The 16,224-nt window shown below is 33.5% G+C and overlaps 1 long non-coding RNA gene across 1 annotated transcript in view; it reads left to right on the top strand.

Annotated features, from left to right (window-relative positions):
* The window catches only part of LOC118602822, a 165,106-nt gene that overhangs the window by 81,247 nt on the left and 67,635 nt on the right, over positions 1–16,224 (top strand). Inside the window, exon 3 of the long non-coding RNA XR_004950840.1 lies at positions 7,431–7,471. This is a non-coding gene — a long non-coding RNA (uncharacterized LOC118602822). The remainder of the gene's footprint in view (positions 1–7,430; positions 7,472–16,224) is intronic.

Here is a 16,224-nt window from a genome sequence, read left to right as displayed (position 1 = left end):
TTTTGACATACCATCTATGTCACTGGTAGAAATGGCTCAGTGGATTGGTAGTTTGCAGTACTAAATACTCCTAAATCGTTAAGGAGTATCTTGGTTCAGTGGCCTGATATAGTCTTATTAATTTCACATTTCAGTGAGGACTCTTTTCCTTCAATAAATTGGTATGTTGTTCAGTATAGAAAAAACATTCAGATATTTCAAACTCTGTAGAAAACTTATGGTATTAAATTGCAGCTACTACTTATTTTGTTAAAATTCTCCATCTTGAAGAATGATTTGAAAACTTTATATTTTTATAGAACAAATGTGATTTTTATGGCATGGTGTGATCTAATGAAATTTCTCCCAATCTGTCAGTTTCACACACTTAAATTGGGTTTAATATATATACTCTGTGTGTGTATGTATGTCTGTAAGTTTCTGGGAAATGACATAATCTATTTTACACTACTTTCATAAGATAATACAAACCTGGAAAAATATTAGAGTATGTTAATGCTATAGAAAGGTTAGACTTGGTTTTATGGTGGAGGGATAAGGACAAAAAGAGAGCAATATGGACAGAGTTCTATATTTACAGAAGGCACCTGCACTAGGAATGCAAATGTGCAAAAGAACATAACCAGCCAGAAGGGCCTCAGGCCTTGACTACAGCTCCCCCTAGCAACTATAATGCATTGGTTATGCACCAAGTCTGGTGTGGGGGAGCGGCTTTCTCCCACGATGCCTGTCAGGTAAAGCCCTTATAATTACCTGTGTTTGGGCTTGCAAAGTCACACGTAGGTTTTTAGCCAGAGACCAAGCACTCCTCACTGCCTTTCTATGAAGATAAGAACATCAAATACCTGAAATCTAATGGTATCCTTTCTCTCAGGACAGTTCTACACCAAGAAAATGAAGAAAGAGAAAAGAGCAAGTGGAAGAATAGATGCATTTATCTGGTTAGGTTGTGTAAGATGCCCGTAAGCCTCTTTTAAGTATTGCTGAGTAGGAAAAAAAAAAGTAGATAATCGAAACTATGGATAGTTTGTTATATGCAGGAAATATTGTAGAACAATTTTTTATATGTTTTTAATGCCATGGTATGGTAGTGTTTTTACTGAATTTTTAAAAAAATTTTATTTGTTAATTTAGAATTGTTGGAGGCGCTTCGATTTTAACATTTACTCTTGATATAACTGAAAAGGCAGTGATTAGGCAGATGTTTTTTTAAAAGGAGAATGAAGTCATCAGAGCTATGCTTTAGGAATTATCCATGTTTAGAACAGTCTGCAGGGAAAGAAACAGGAACCAGTGGGACAAAGTAGAATGTCACGGGTATAACTCAGGTAAAGATGGTATGATGTGAAGTAGAATAGCTACAGTGGAAATGGTTGGTAGTACACAGGTAACAGGTATATTTCAGAAATTAGCATACATGGTTTGATAATTGATCCAATGAAAGATAATAAAAATAAGGAGTGGAAACACAATAAGAAATCTGATTTGAGAAAGACTTGAGTTGGTTTCCTGATTCTATTATTTACTAGGTGTATGACCTTAAATAAGTCTTATGCTTTTCTTAGTCTTAGTTTCCTAATCATTAAAAAGGGGGTGATTATAACAAATAGCTGCTAGATTTGTTATGAAGTTTAAATGTATCATAAGAGAGGCTCAGTAAATGCTAGTGTGTGTATGGTGTGCTAAATAATATAGCTATGGCTATTTCAATAAGGGAGGTTATTAGTCATATTTTAAGTAAATAGGATTATTTCTAGAATTCTGCATTTCTGCACAGTGTAAGAACAACCATAGTTCTATGCATTGTGCATTCTGCAAACAAATCACTAAGATGGTGCTCAGATTTTGAAGGTCAAATCTTCAGATGCAGTAGATTATACTTATTAGATATAATTCTTAGTATTTAAGTATACATTTTGTGCTTACAAAGGCATCCTGGCAAGTTGACTCCTAAATTATTCATTAATAGTTTGATTTAAAATGAAGTATTTAGTTACAGATGAAGATATAAAAATGCAGGTACACTGAAAAGAAACTTGGGCAGGTATCGCTTGCTACAAACAAAATTATTTTGCTTATCAGCATGTCCCTGTATTAATAAAATTGGTCTTTTAGATGCTCTAGTGATTGTATTGATCAGGTGCCCTGTAGGAATACTTCAGATATGTAAATTAGGAGTAAGTAGCCATGTTGTATAAGTAAATGTGACATGCATTTTTATATTGACCTCTACTGAAATGTAATCTCTTTACGATATTATTTTTGCTGAGGATGCCTTCCTTTATTAGTGAAAATGCTGTCCTACATGTACAGCAAAGCATATGACTTCTACTGATTGTCCCTCAATTCTCCAGTCCCTTCATTAAATGATGCAAGTATAATCTAGGTATAACCATGAACCTTTATTCATACTACTGTGTAAGTGACAGATAATCCTTCAATATTCCTCTTGTTAGTATAGAACTGTGGTTATAAAATAGTTGATTGTTAAGGCAAGAAATAAGGTGAAGATACAGATAAAACAAGAATGGCAGAATGTCGAGAGCTATTGAGGGTAATAGGTATTATACTGACTTTGTATAGATTTAGAATTTCTCATTAAAAAAAGGAAAAAAAGTATTGACTTTGGAATCAGATCTAAGTTCTACATTGGTGTTTGTTAGGGACTGGTTCTATGATGTTGGACACATTTCAATCTTTCTAACCCTCCGTTTCTTTATCTATAAAATGAAGATAATATTCCTTTATAGAGGAGTTCTATAAGGATAAAATAGATAACATTTTTCATAATTTAAGCATAATTCAGAGTCACCATTTCCCAGTATGGCATTGTGTGCATGTGTGTGTGAATTAGAAAATGTTTCCTTTCTCAAGACATCTTCCTATTTATCCGTTACAAAAATATACGTATAAAAATGTATGGGGAATGATTCAAGATGGTGATGTAAGAAGACTGACCTCACATCCTCCCATGAATGCTACAAATCTACATGTACATATGGAACAGTTTCCTCTGAAAAAGCTGAAAACTGGATGAAAGAGCTGCCACAACAAAGGGTAAAAGAGTGGCATCAAAGCAGGTAGGAGAGACAGCGATGTGGTTTCAACCACAAAACCACATCTGAGGCATGGAGATCCACAATTGGTAGGTATCGCAAAAAATACAGAACTTTTAATGAGGACTGAGAGATTTGTGCTTCACATCAGACACCCCAACCTTTAGATCCTGCACAGGAGAGAGAAGGCCACAAAATACCTGGATTTGAAACCAATGAGTATTATGCCCAGGAAAACCATAGAACTGTAGGGAACAGAGAACTGGTTCTTAAAGGGCTCATACACAGACTCGCTCACCCTGGGACCCAGTGGGGGATGTGGGGGGAACCAGGTTGAAAAGCACCTAGACCATTTGTAAAAGAGACCCAGTTAATAATCTTAAAGCATCTGCTGGAGAGGCAGGAAGCTGTTGGGACTCTCTCTGGGGAAAGAGACCCTGGAAGGAACCATTTTTCTGATCTCATTCTACTTTGCTAATGCTGGCACTGGCTGGGGCCATTTTGGAACTGTCCCTCTACCTGTTAGAGCAGATGGAAACATACCACTGAGAGCCCTGCCCAGAGGCCACAAGCCACAGGGGAACCAGGTGAGAGAATTGCTCACCTCTTGATGTAACCACAGCCCAGCTACAGCAGCTAGGTGTGCACAACTTAAACAGGAGATGCCCCTTGAATGCTTAGCCCAGGTGTTCAGAGGCTATTGTGCTGTGGGGCCCCAGGTGTGTCACTTCTCCAATATCACTCTTTTAAGATGGGGAGAGGTAGCCACTTTGCCTAACACATAGAAACAAATACAGAGAGACAGGCAAAATTAGGAGATAAAGGAATATGTTCCAAATGAAAAAGTAAGAAAAAATCAGAAACACATATTAATGAAATAGTGATATGCAATCTACCTGATAAAGAGTTTAAGTAATATGAAAAATGCTCACCAAATTCAAGTGAAGAATGGATGAGCACAGTAAGATCTTTAACAAAGAGAAACTATAAGAAAGTTCCAAACAAAAGTTATAAAGCTGAAGAATACAATAACTGAACTAAAAAATACACTAGAGGGGTCCGACAGAAGATTGAGTGAAGCAGAAAAGATCAGTGAGCTGGAAGGCAAAGCAATGGAACTCACAGAGACAGATCAACAAAAAGAGAAGATAAATAAAAAAGTGAAGATACCTTAAGGAACTTTGAGACAACATTGAGCAGAAAAACATATACGTTATAGGGGTCCCAGAAGGAGAAGAGAGAGAGACAGGACCAGAAAACTTATTTGAAGAAATAATGGCTAAAAACTTTCCTAACCTGGGGAAGGAAACAGACATCCAGATCCAGGAAGTCCATAGAATCCAAAATAAGATGAACCTAAAGAGATCCATACTGATATTACAATTAAAATATTAAATTAGTTTTTTTTTTTAAAAAAAGGTACACTCCCTCTTCCCTGATGCAACAACCTAGGATTTCTTATGCATCATATACACATTAATAATTATAAATCAAAATAATTTTCAGGTTAAATTGTAAAGTGTTGTTTTAAAACACGTTAATATAAATCTGTGTGTCATTTGCCTTTGAGTCAGCTCCAATTCCTAGAGAAACTATAAATGAATGATGTCCACAGTGTCCTATCTTCATCCCTGCTCAGCTCCTGTAGATTTCATGCCTATGGCTTCTTTTATAGTCAATCCATCTCATATTTGGTTCCTTTCTTTCCCCGCTATCTTCTATTTTTCCCAGCATTATTGTCTTTTCCAAGGAACCCTGTCTTCTCATGATGTGTCTGAAGTAGAACAGCTTCAGTTTTGTCATTTTTGCCTTCTATGATGTTTCAGGCTTAATTTGTTCTAGGACCTACTTGTTCATCTCTATGGTAATCCAGGGTATCCATAGAGCTCTCCTCCAACATTTTAAATGAATAAGTTTTTTCCTAGCTGCCATCTTAACTGCCCAACTTTTATATCTGCACATAGTAACTGGAAATACGAAGGTGTAGATGATCTTAGTCTTGTTCTCTGATGACACGTTTTTGCTCGTGTAGAATATATATGCATACTAGTTCCAATCAATTCTTCAGGGAAGTTAATATTTGAAGCTATTTAATCAGTTTTGCATTCTTTAGAATGGCATACTAAACTTGCTTCAACATTGACTATATGATCTTCACTTGACTATTCTTTAGTTACTAAGTGGCATTAAAAATAATTTTCTTTGGGAAATTTATGATAGTCAGGGTATGTGGATTATTTATAAAGATTCTAAAAGTGCCTTTCTGTAATAAAAATCTGAAAGATTTAACTGCCTGTGCCTTCAGAGTGGAGATCTTAGCTGTGGGCTTAGATGGGGTCCTGTGTATCTATACCTAACAGATGATTTTTCCCTGATTAGGCCAAAAAATTTGCTAAACTCGACATTACATTATTATTGCATCTGCTTAAAAGAAACCATTCAAAGGGCTTTTCAGAGTTCTTTGAAAAAGAGAACTGAGATTTTACTTATTTTATAAGATCAGAATGTGCAACTTTTATGTGTGTGCATTTGTGTACATGTGTGTACTTTCTTACTGATAAATGTTGCCATGGGCAGCAAAATTCAAGCCGAGAGTTAACTCTCATCAACACATACTACATGGTAGTGAAACTGCCCACAGAAAAATACAATCATAAGAAGTCAACAATCTCTTCCCAAAAGAACCCAATATCTCTGAAAGCGAATTTGGCTGAGTTCAGTTCACAACAACTATACTAGTTATCATTTGATAAATAGGGACAAAATATCATGGACATGTTGTAAGGATTAATTTTGATTATCTACATAAATTGCTCAAACGTCTGGTTCATGGGAAGCCTCTGTAGATGATATCATTGTACAATTATGTTATATAATTATAATTTTATGATTTGTGTAACATTTCAAGGATGATTTTTTCCCGAGAGGGTACCATTAGTTTTCATAATACTTATATATTTAATGACTATATAGTGAAGAGTAATGGTGTGTTATTTTATTAATATTGTGCACTTCAGCCGATTTCAGTTATTTTTCTTACCTTTTATCTATAGATAATACATTGATAAACATCTCCATGCATCAAATATTTTGGATTCCTCTGAGTTATAACCCTATAGTAAATTCCATGGGGAAATTCTTTGTGAATATTGCCATGAATATATAGTACCTCATTTATATAACTTTATAACATTAATAGTAGTATATCTACTCTTCAGTTTTATTGCAAATTTATGCAATGGGTATTATAAATACAATATTTGCTAGTATTTTTATTGTAATATTGTTAACTCAAGGTCATTTTAATAAATACTTCTTTGATAACACAAAAGGCAAATATATTCTTAGTGTGTTTCCTTTTTGCATTTATCCATTGTTAATTTACCTGTCTACATTCATTAAACTTTTTAAAAAATACTAAATATAGAAGGATATATTTAGTGCTTAATTTTGAATTGGTTCCAAAAGTGAAAAAAAAATAAAAGCAGTTTAATTTAACATTTTTATTTACAACATCGGTGAATCTATTAAGATGAGTAGCACATCATTACACAATAACTCCTTATTTGATAGGTGACTGAAAAACTTGGAGAAGAAAACTCACTAAAGCTTGTTTAGAGTTTTCATGGTATCAGATGCTCTTTGTCCAAAGCTGCCTTATTGATTGTGCTCAAAATGACTAAAAGGGAGGAAAAAAAGCAAAAAATGCACTAAACTAGCATTTAAAAGGAAAAAATAATCAAAAAACAGAATAAGTTATAATTCATTCAAAACTGAATTTTAAAAGACTGGCTTTAATTTTCTTGAAATACGCAATACAAATAACATAGATGTTGACCTTAATCTGAATTGGTTGTGCTATTTACAGGAAAATACACATCAAGAGACCAGGGTGAATCATATGGAAAGAAACAGAAAAATTAATTCTGAGATATTAAAAATGAAGATACATCTTGAATTCTTAATTCTTTTAAATGCCTCACTTGTTTTTCCAAGACAGATTATTGCCAAAGCCTTTAAACATTAGTCCCAGAATTGATAAATATTATACTTAGGAGATTCCCTACACATTTGACTGGCCTACTGTATTTTAACTATATATTAACTTACAGTATAATTTTAATTTGGTCATGATTTAGCATGTTTCTCTATGGTTGTATGTAAGGTAAACACTAAATGCTGAAGGAATGTTATAAAGGAGTGGAAATGCCCACAGGTCGGTCTCTCACTTTAATTAATAAAACACACACACTACAGTCTGCAGTTATACTCTTCTATTGAAACAAAGCTGACATGTTCTTTGGGGATAAGGAGCAGGTATGACACTCCTGTTTTTATCATGCATCTAAAGTGTATAATGTCTTCTCTCCTTAGGTTTGTCAAGTCACATCCCCTTTTCAATTGATGTAAAGCAGGTAAGGACATTTATGACTATTAATAAATGAGTTCTATAGATAAAGGAATACTTTTAGGATATTCTATGGCTACCATTTCGAGAAAGAAGAGATAATGGTGGGATAGGTACTCCATTATCCTGCCACACAATCTTTTATTGTATTGGCATTGGATATAAGCAAATCCAAATCACAACTTCATTATTCTTGGTTACATATTTCTTCAATTTTTCTGGGTCTCATCTTATGCTACATGGTATTGTTGGGAGGATTAAAATGAGTTCCTATATGGAAATCTTCCAATAAAAAGCCTTGTCCAAAACAGGAAAAGGGACCTTTAAAATGCAATGTTTCCTTCCTCTTCATATATGTTCTAGAGGATATAGGTGGTAGTAGTAGAGTATGACTCCTGTGTATTTCAAGGACAGTTGCTTTCTGTGACTGAAGAGTCCTAAAACATGTAAAATATTTTCCTTATAAGATTCATAGTTTGGGATTTTTTTTTTAACATCAATCAGCTATTCTTCAAATTCTCTAATTCTCTGATTCTGTCATACCTAGTTCCCAACATTTTAATTCAATTCCAACTAACTACCCCGAGTTAGAGTCAGACTCCACAAGTTAAAGGACTCAGTCCCATAGGACTGCCCTCACTTCAAATGCTAGCCACAAATGGAGTGCCAGGCTACCCATACTTTTGCTCTGATGACTGCAAATTGAAGCTTCCTACAACTCCCTTGTTAGGTTCAATAATTAGTAAGAAGTGCTCACAAAACTCAATAAAACACTTTACTTATATTTATTTGGTTTGTTTTAAAGGATGCAACTCAGAAGCAGACATATGTAAGAGATATATAGGACAAAGTATAGAGGGGAGGTACAGAGCTTCCATGCCCTTTCAGGTACACTACCCTCCTAGCATTTCAATGTATTCTCAGAATCCTCAAGTTTAGAGATTTCTATGGAGGTTTTATTAAGTAGGTACGATTGAATGGATCATTGGCCATTAGTGATTAACTCATCCTTCAGCCGCTCTTCCCTCCCTGGAGGTCAGGGAATGGGGCTAAAAGATCTAAACCTCTAAATATGCTTAGGTTCTGGAGAACAACCTCCATCCTGAGGCTATCTAGGGGCCCATCATCAATAGCTCATTAGAACAAAAGGTGCTTCTATCACCCTTATCACTTAGGATATTCCAAGTGCTTTAGGAACTCTGTGTCAGGGACCAGGGACCAGGGACAAAGACCAAATACTTTCCTATGAGACTGCATATAGTATGTCAGAATGGGAAGAGGATATGCAGATCTGCCTTCTTACTCTACAGATGAAGAAACAGCGGGCCAGAGAGGTAAGGGACTTGCTGAGAGCAAAGCTTGAGTTCTATTTCTTGTTATGCTAAGGGGCACATGTGTCATCTTAAGAATCTTCTTTTCTATGTGTGTACAATTGCTAATATTCTTATTATTCCCGATTTGTGTGTTAGTGTCCTAGATATTTCATTTGCCTTCACTATTTATCTTCGGTTTGCTTTGCTAATGGGAATATATTTATATTTGGCTGACTTGTTAAATCATCTTTAAAAAATTGTGAACAAAACCCCAATGATAGTCAGCTAGAATTTGCCTATAGCTAAACAGACTCCAGAAACAAAGATCAGAAGGTAATTTTCTTATTAGTTAACATTAAATAAAAATCAATTCCTCCTTTCTTCCATTAAATTTAATAAAAATCTTCATTTTACTTTGACATTTTCTTTCCATTTCCATGTTTTGAGGGATTAGAAATAGCAATATTTCCCTGATCAATATTTACTGCTTATAATCCAGTAAACAGAACCAAAACCTTCACAGATTTCTATCTAATACTTATTAAATCTCTAGTTTTAAATAATGCTGCAAAGTTTAACAAGGTTTAACAATAAAAACCTGTACAGCACAGTCTCAGTGGATTATATATATATATATATATATATATATATATATATATAAAGGTCAGTAATTCAGTTTACTCTTTAGTAATCTGAAACCAGAAACCAGTAGTTGATACAGTTAATTTTGAAGTACTTTTTGTGATTTAATCAAACGATAGCTCAGAATCAATATTAGGGAAAACAGTAGAAAGACACTTAAACTTATGATGTTGGGACTCTTGTGAATAAATTTAGTGTTTTGGATATTTTTTTCTTTTTAAAAAATTATCTATGCCTATTTTAGACTATAAATAAAGATCTAAAAAATTATAACCACCTATAATAAAGAATTAAAAATATTTTGGCATTTTCAAATAGTAGCTTCTGATATTTTCATAAAACAAAGAAAATTGTGTGTTAAAGTGTATGTTTGTGTGGGTTATACACACATACAGTTATGTATTCATTGACATGTAGAAAGGGGATAGATACATAAATGTCTGTATGCACATACTTATACAGGTGTCCTGTATCTGAATACATATATACGTATATAGAAAGTTATGTGAACTTTCTCACTCTCTTGCTTAAAAATCACCAATCTGATTGTTATGCTAATATTAAGATGCTCTGCTTTTTTGAGCCAATAGAGTTACATCAAAAGATTCTAGTTTGCATTATTATTGGGAATTCAGTGAACTTAATGCCCCTGCCAAATGGGGTGTAATGGCACTGATATCTATAATTATGAAAAATGATTATTTTAATATGTGTACACTGGTTAAAATAAAAATTTTAGAAATTAATCCCTTTGGTTTAATTTAGTAATTACCACAGGAGAAGATTGGAGTTATAACAAGAGAGGGGCCCATGAGTGGGGTGGCTTTTGGTATGCTGGCATTTATTTTCATTTCTTGAGCTAGGTGGTAGTTATACAGGTATTTACTTTATAATTATTTAAAACTGAACATATATTTTATGATTTTGTTTCATAATTAATTATGATTTTGTTTCATATTTATGTTTCACAATAAATTTTTTAAGTGTAAAAAAATCTTTTTGGATAAACTACACAAAAAGGATAAGGAATCTGCAACTTCCCCAATTAATAGGCATCATTGTTGTGTATAAAAACTTGCAATCAGATTTTCTCCATGTTAGATGTTTAGCTTTTTGCTTATTTCTTTTCTGTTTTCATTTTGTATGAGTTCTAATCCCAGGTGAATAACCAGCCTGGCAGCTTTCTCAACTACTGTCTCTCAGTGAATCATTTTTTTTTTTTCTGATTTGCTTTGACACATATTAACTCTGTGCCACCTAAACTTTAGTGCTCATCTTCAACCTAGAAGCTAGTGTTCATATTTTATCTGCAGATAATTCATTATTCTAACTTTTATATGCTTTCAGCACTCACAAAACATATTACATTATAAGTAATTATTAACTGGTGCTAGGCAGGTTGCCATGGCAGTCCTTAACTGTAAAGATATGATCCTACTTTTATTTTACTTCATTTTACTTTTTTATTTTTGAATTTATCCTATTTTTTCCATAAAAAGAGATTATAGAAGTAGAAGTATTACTGCTCTGAAAAATATAATATTGTAGGTTGCTAAGAGTTTTCAGGTTTTTAATTTGTATAGCAATGTTTAGGATATAAAAATTAAGTAGGTAGGTTATACCAGGTATTAATTAAATCAGTATTTGTATATTTTAGTGATGATTCTCTAAGAAAATTTTATTATTGGTGAATCTGAAATAAATAATCTAATCCTGGAAAGTCTGGAACTTTTTGACTCATAGAACTTTAAAAATTTATATAATTCTGGAATGACCAAAATAAATGTGGTGACTTCCACGTACAATTTAATTTTCTACAATATACATACTTTGTAAATTCATTTCGTAATTTATATTCTAGAGATTTATCTTGAGTAAAATTAGTTGCAGTCATCATATGAGTTAATACTAGAGATTATATTCTCGAGAAGTATTTCAAATATCAAGAAGATCTCAAGAAGATTCTTCTTGGTAAACTATAAAAGAGATCAAGCCTTTGTAGATATGAATTAAATATTTCCTTTCAATTGCTGTTCACAACTTTTAACAGTGTTTTTTGTTCTTATTTAATATACTAAGTACTCAAAATACTTACATCAGCAATTTTTTAAGACCAAATAATAATGTGTCCTAAAGAATATTTCAAAATAATATTTAAGAAAGATATTAAAAACCCTTATGTTCTATCCAGTAGGCAATAGAAACAAATGAAAATTTATCATTTTAAAGAAAGATTGTTCTTGTAGACTGTGTCAAAATGTTATATCTGTTGGGATTCTATTAAAGTGGTGTACAACTTTCTAAATAATTCTTACCTTCAGCTGTTTTGTTGAATTCCTCACTCTGTTCCTTAAAAATACGCTAGGCAGAGCCTATAGTTTTACCTTACTTTATTGTATTAAAAAGCTATAACAAAGTTAAATGTTATCTTTCTAACTCTTCTCTATTGCTGTCAGGCTTTGGGGATTTGAAAGGGTGAATGCTCATTTACTCTCCTCTCATTCCTACCACCTTGGATTGTAGGTGTGGATAGAGTCAGGATCTGAGGCAATGTCTTCGATATGTCTTTGGACAAGATTTTTCTTGTTTAGGGAAAGAAAAATGAATAGGGAAAATAAGGGATATTTTATACAACTTATTACACACAGGTGATAGGGCTACAGAACATTTACTCTGGTCTTTCTCTGATCTGTTCTGGTGTGATGGTGTCTGTGTAGATGATGGGAGATGGCATTTAGACCTGCCCTGCTTCCTGACATCAATTAAAATATATGGTGATGGAAGGAAATTTAAATGTGGGTGGTGAACACACAATACAATATACATATGACATATTATTGAATTGTACATTCGAAACCTATATAACTTTATTAACCAGTATCGCCCTAATAAATTTTTTTAAAAAGACTTTAAAATGAAAAAAAAAGGCCAATTCCAAGAATACTAGCTTTATCTACCAGTAGCCTTACCATAGTCCATGCCAATTCCAAGTGAGATATTAATGATATACTCTGACTTTCCTTGCAATCCTTGTGCTTCCTCATGTGGTGCCATGAAATCTTTAAGGATTGGGGAATATCCTTGATACTTACAGGGGTGCACCTCTCTCTCAGATATACATTTCTATATCATTTTTCTGCTGCTGTTTATTATCATAAGTCTCCTACTGCCGGGAACTTCAATTGAAGACCAAGCCTCAAGCTTTATGTTTCCGTGAGACAATAACATTACTTGGGGATACATCAAAATTCTCCTGAGATCTCCCTCACCATAGTCCACTATGCTTCAGTAACATGACTTGTGTGAGTCAACTAGAGAGTAAGCTGATAGTTTCCCTTTCTTGTAGACTGTTAGTTTCCTAGGACGGCCACAAAAAAAAGTGGCTTAAATGGCAGAAACTTATTTTCTCACAGTTCTAGAACTAGAAATCTGAGATCAAAGTATTGGCAGAGTTGGCCTTTCCCGAGGCCTCTCTCCTCAACTTCAAGATAGCTGTCTCCTCTCTGTCTCATTTTCTTCCCTTCGCATGTATCCGTCTAAATTTCCTCATCATGTAGGCACGCTGTTCAAATTAGTCAGGGTCTACCTTAGTGACATTTTTAAAATTAATCACCTCTTTAATGATGCTCTCCTGATAGTCACATTCTGAGGTACTGGGGATTAGGACTTCAACATATGGATTGGACTGTACAGGCCATAGTTTAGTACATAAAGCAGACCTTTGATCTCTGTGAATAATTCTTTTTGAGTACCCCCTTACATCACTTTGTGAAGTTCAAGGAACCACAGGGAATGTAGGCAAGATCTCTTTCCCATGAACCCCGATCTCTGTAAAGGCCAAAGTCACTGCTAACTTCCATTGTTCTTTCCTCTCCAGATTACTTAAAGGTCTCCAGATTACTTAAAGGTATAAGCACTGAAATTTAGTTGACAGTTCATTTTTTTAGGAAACTCAGAGAGAAGTGTGTAGTACCCAATGTTGATAGATCATAATATGGAATTCTTATGGACTCTATTTTTAATTTTTTTATTGGTAAACAATTCTAGGGTGAAGTAACAAAAATCCCCCCTCATTATTGCAATATACTGGCTACAGAAACAAGTTTGTTTGTTTGTTTGTTTGTTTGTTTGTTTTAGAGGGGGGAAGGACAAAAACCAAAAAAAACTTTTCCAAAAAGGACTGTATTAGAAGGATATTGTTACCTCACACTATCAACATAAAGGCTAGAGAAATGATCAAAACCAAAATAAGCTCCAGAAATTTAGGAAGCAGAAATTACAGAAATGGTTTCTTTAAAGAAATTATCTGACTATGGTGGTATTGATGAATATAATGGTATAGATAAATATAATGGATTGCAAATATTCTTCCATCTTTGCATGCTTCTGTTTCAAGATTTAAATTCTAGGTAGAGCATATATGATTTAAAAAGCTTAGATTAGAACTCATCCTCTTTCCTTGTCAAGTAATGGGGTGAAGAAATTAGATAATTGGTTTATGCAATAACACACTAGCTCTCCCCCTGCCCAGCCCCCCCAAGGCAACACAACATGGAGGCAGTAATTTCTCCAAAGAAAGATGGTGGCAAATGTTTGTGGAAACAAAACAAAATAACAGAATAGAACAGGGGTACTAAATAATTACTAGAGATAGATTGAAAGAAGGAGCAATATTTATCCATTGTCCATGTTTAAATCACCTTTCAAATATTTTATCTTATTAAAAGCCACAGTGACATAGTAATTGGTAGCCAAGAATGCATCCCCAATAGGTCTAGTTAGTATGCTTTCGTTGCCTATCCTAGTTGCAGAGTCTTGCAGTTTCTTAAGCAGTTCATATAGAAATCATAGGTCTAATTGAAAAAGCATAGCCTGTGTTAACATGTCAACAAGCCAAGATAAAGTAATTAAAAACACTCATTGGAAGGTGTAAATGCATTTTATTTGAATAATAAAGTATACATTAAAATAAAATGTTATATACTTTAGTGATGCATGTCGAGTTTGCTAATGCAGAACTATTTCTGTTGGCAAAGATGATAATTACAGAGTCAAGTTAAAAAAAATATATTGGCTCGAAGGACATGGAAAATGTGGTAAAGGACATTCTCATCCAATTAAATTTGAAAATAAGCATATAATCCCCTGAGGTCTGAGGTCATGTGAACTACACTGGAGAACTTTTATAATTCTACTATGTTTAGAACATATTTATTTCAACATTGCCACAGAGTTATTATTATTTTTTTAATTTGTTTTTGTTTTACAGGTTTTTCTTTATTGCCCCATACCCTGTCACTGTGATGGTGAGGATTTCAATAATCTATCACTCCTACTAACTGATGTATGGTTTTCCAGTAGCTATTGCCATATATAAATTGTGATTATTCTTATTAGGTTTTCATGGCCAACTGATACAGAATTTTCTGGACATGGCACTTTACAGTGTTAATGAGTCTGTGAGTTGAAATTAGATTCAATGTAGAGAAAATGATTTCTCAAATCATCCTCAAATTTTGGATTTTATTTTTCTACCAGCTTTAACATAAGAACATGTTTTTCTTTTAACAAAACAAAATAGTCATTCCAGAAAATATATATGATTGTCAAAATTGCTAAACAATGAAAATTTTTGTGCCCATTAGCATTTACACAGTGAATTGTTTCACGCCCACCTGGAAGAGATTCTATAGTACATTCTCAGTGTGGAATGTAAAGGTCAGGGTTAAAGTCTGTTGTTTCATACAGAACTAATTGATTCTCATTCAAAGGCGATTCATTCCTATAAGTTCACACAGTTATCTCCTGAAAGTGAAATAATGTAATGTATTCCTTTTAGATGAAAGTTTTTCTTTTACTGAAAATATCTTTGTGATACATTTCTTAATATTATAACCTTGGATCATCCAGGAGTAAGATAAAATTTTTATTATTCTATAACAGAGAGTCTCTGATACCAGTGTTTTATAGATTCTGCTTAAATAACAGATTAATATTTTATTTTCTAAAATAACTGAGTAGCCTGTGCCCATAGTTTATCGATTAATGTAGAAACCTGAATTCTTATTTATTTATTTATTTATTTATTTATTTATTTATTTATAAAAGTTAAATACAGTTGACCATTGAACAATGTGGAGCTTAGAAGCACTGACCTTCACACAGTCAGAATTCCATGTATAAATTTTGACTCCCTCAAAACTTAACTAATCTTGGTATCCATGGGGATTGGTTCCAGGACTCCCATGGATACCAGCACCTCATTCACCTGTATAAAATGCATACAATTGGCCTTCTGCATCTGTAGACTCCCAACTGTGGATCAAAAACAGTACTGGTATTTATTGAAAAAAATCCATATACAAGTGGACCTGCAAGGTTCAAGCCTGTGTTATTCGAGGACCAACTGTAACTTTATTCCTATGTTAGAATCACTTGTATTAGCTTGATTAACATATTTTTAAACTAATTAATAATAAGAACTCTTTTGCATGCTTTTGAACCACTATATTGTGATAACCCATCTACACAGGCTAATTCAAGTTTAGGAAATATGTTATTTTCGTCAGTATTTCCATTCTTCAAATGAAACAAACAGAGGGACTTAAGAAAGTAATTTTCTCAAAGTTTGATAGCAAGCGTGTGAGAAATAATGTCCGGATTTGTCTATATAAAGAGATATTACTAGACTGCGCTATATAAAAATGTCCTCAACAATGGTATAAAAAATACTCAGTCGATTAATTATAATTTGTTTAGTTTTCTTTTTTCTAGAGTTGATATGTCTCTAGGACATGAAATAACC

The sequence above is a fragment of the Rousettus aegyptiacus genome, unplaced genomic scaffold (genome assembly GCF_014176215.1).
Source record: "Rousettus aegyptiacus isolate mRouAeg1 unplaced genomic scaffold, mRouAeg1.p scaffold_m13_p_5, whole genome shotgun sequence".
Classification (NCBI taxonomy): Eukaryota; Metazoa; Chordata; class Mammalia; order Chiroptera; family Pteropodidae; genus Rousettus; species Rousettus aegyptiacus.
Note: the sequence above shows the minus strand (reverse complement) of the source record. Positions and strands in the feature narration are given on the sequence as shown.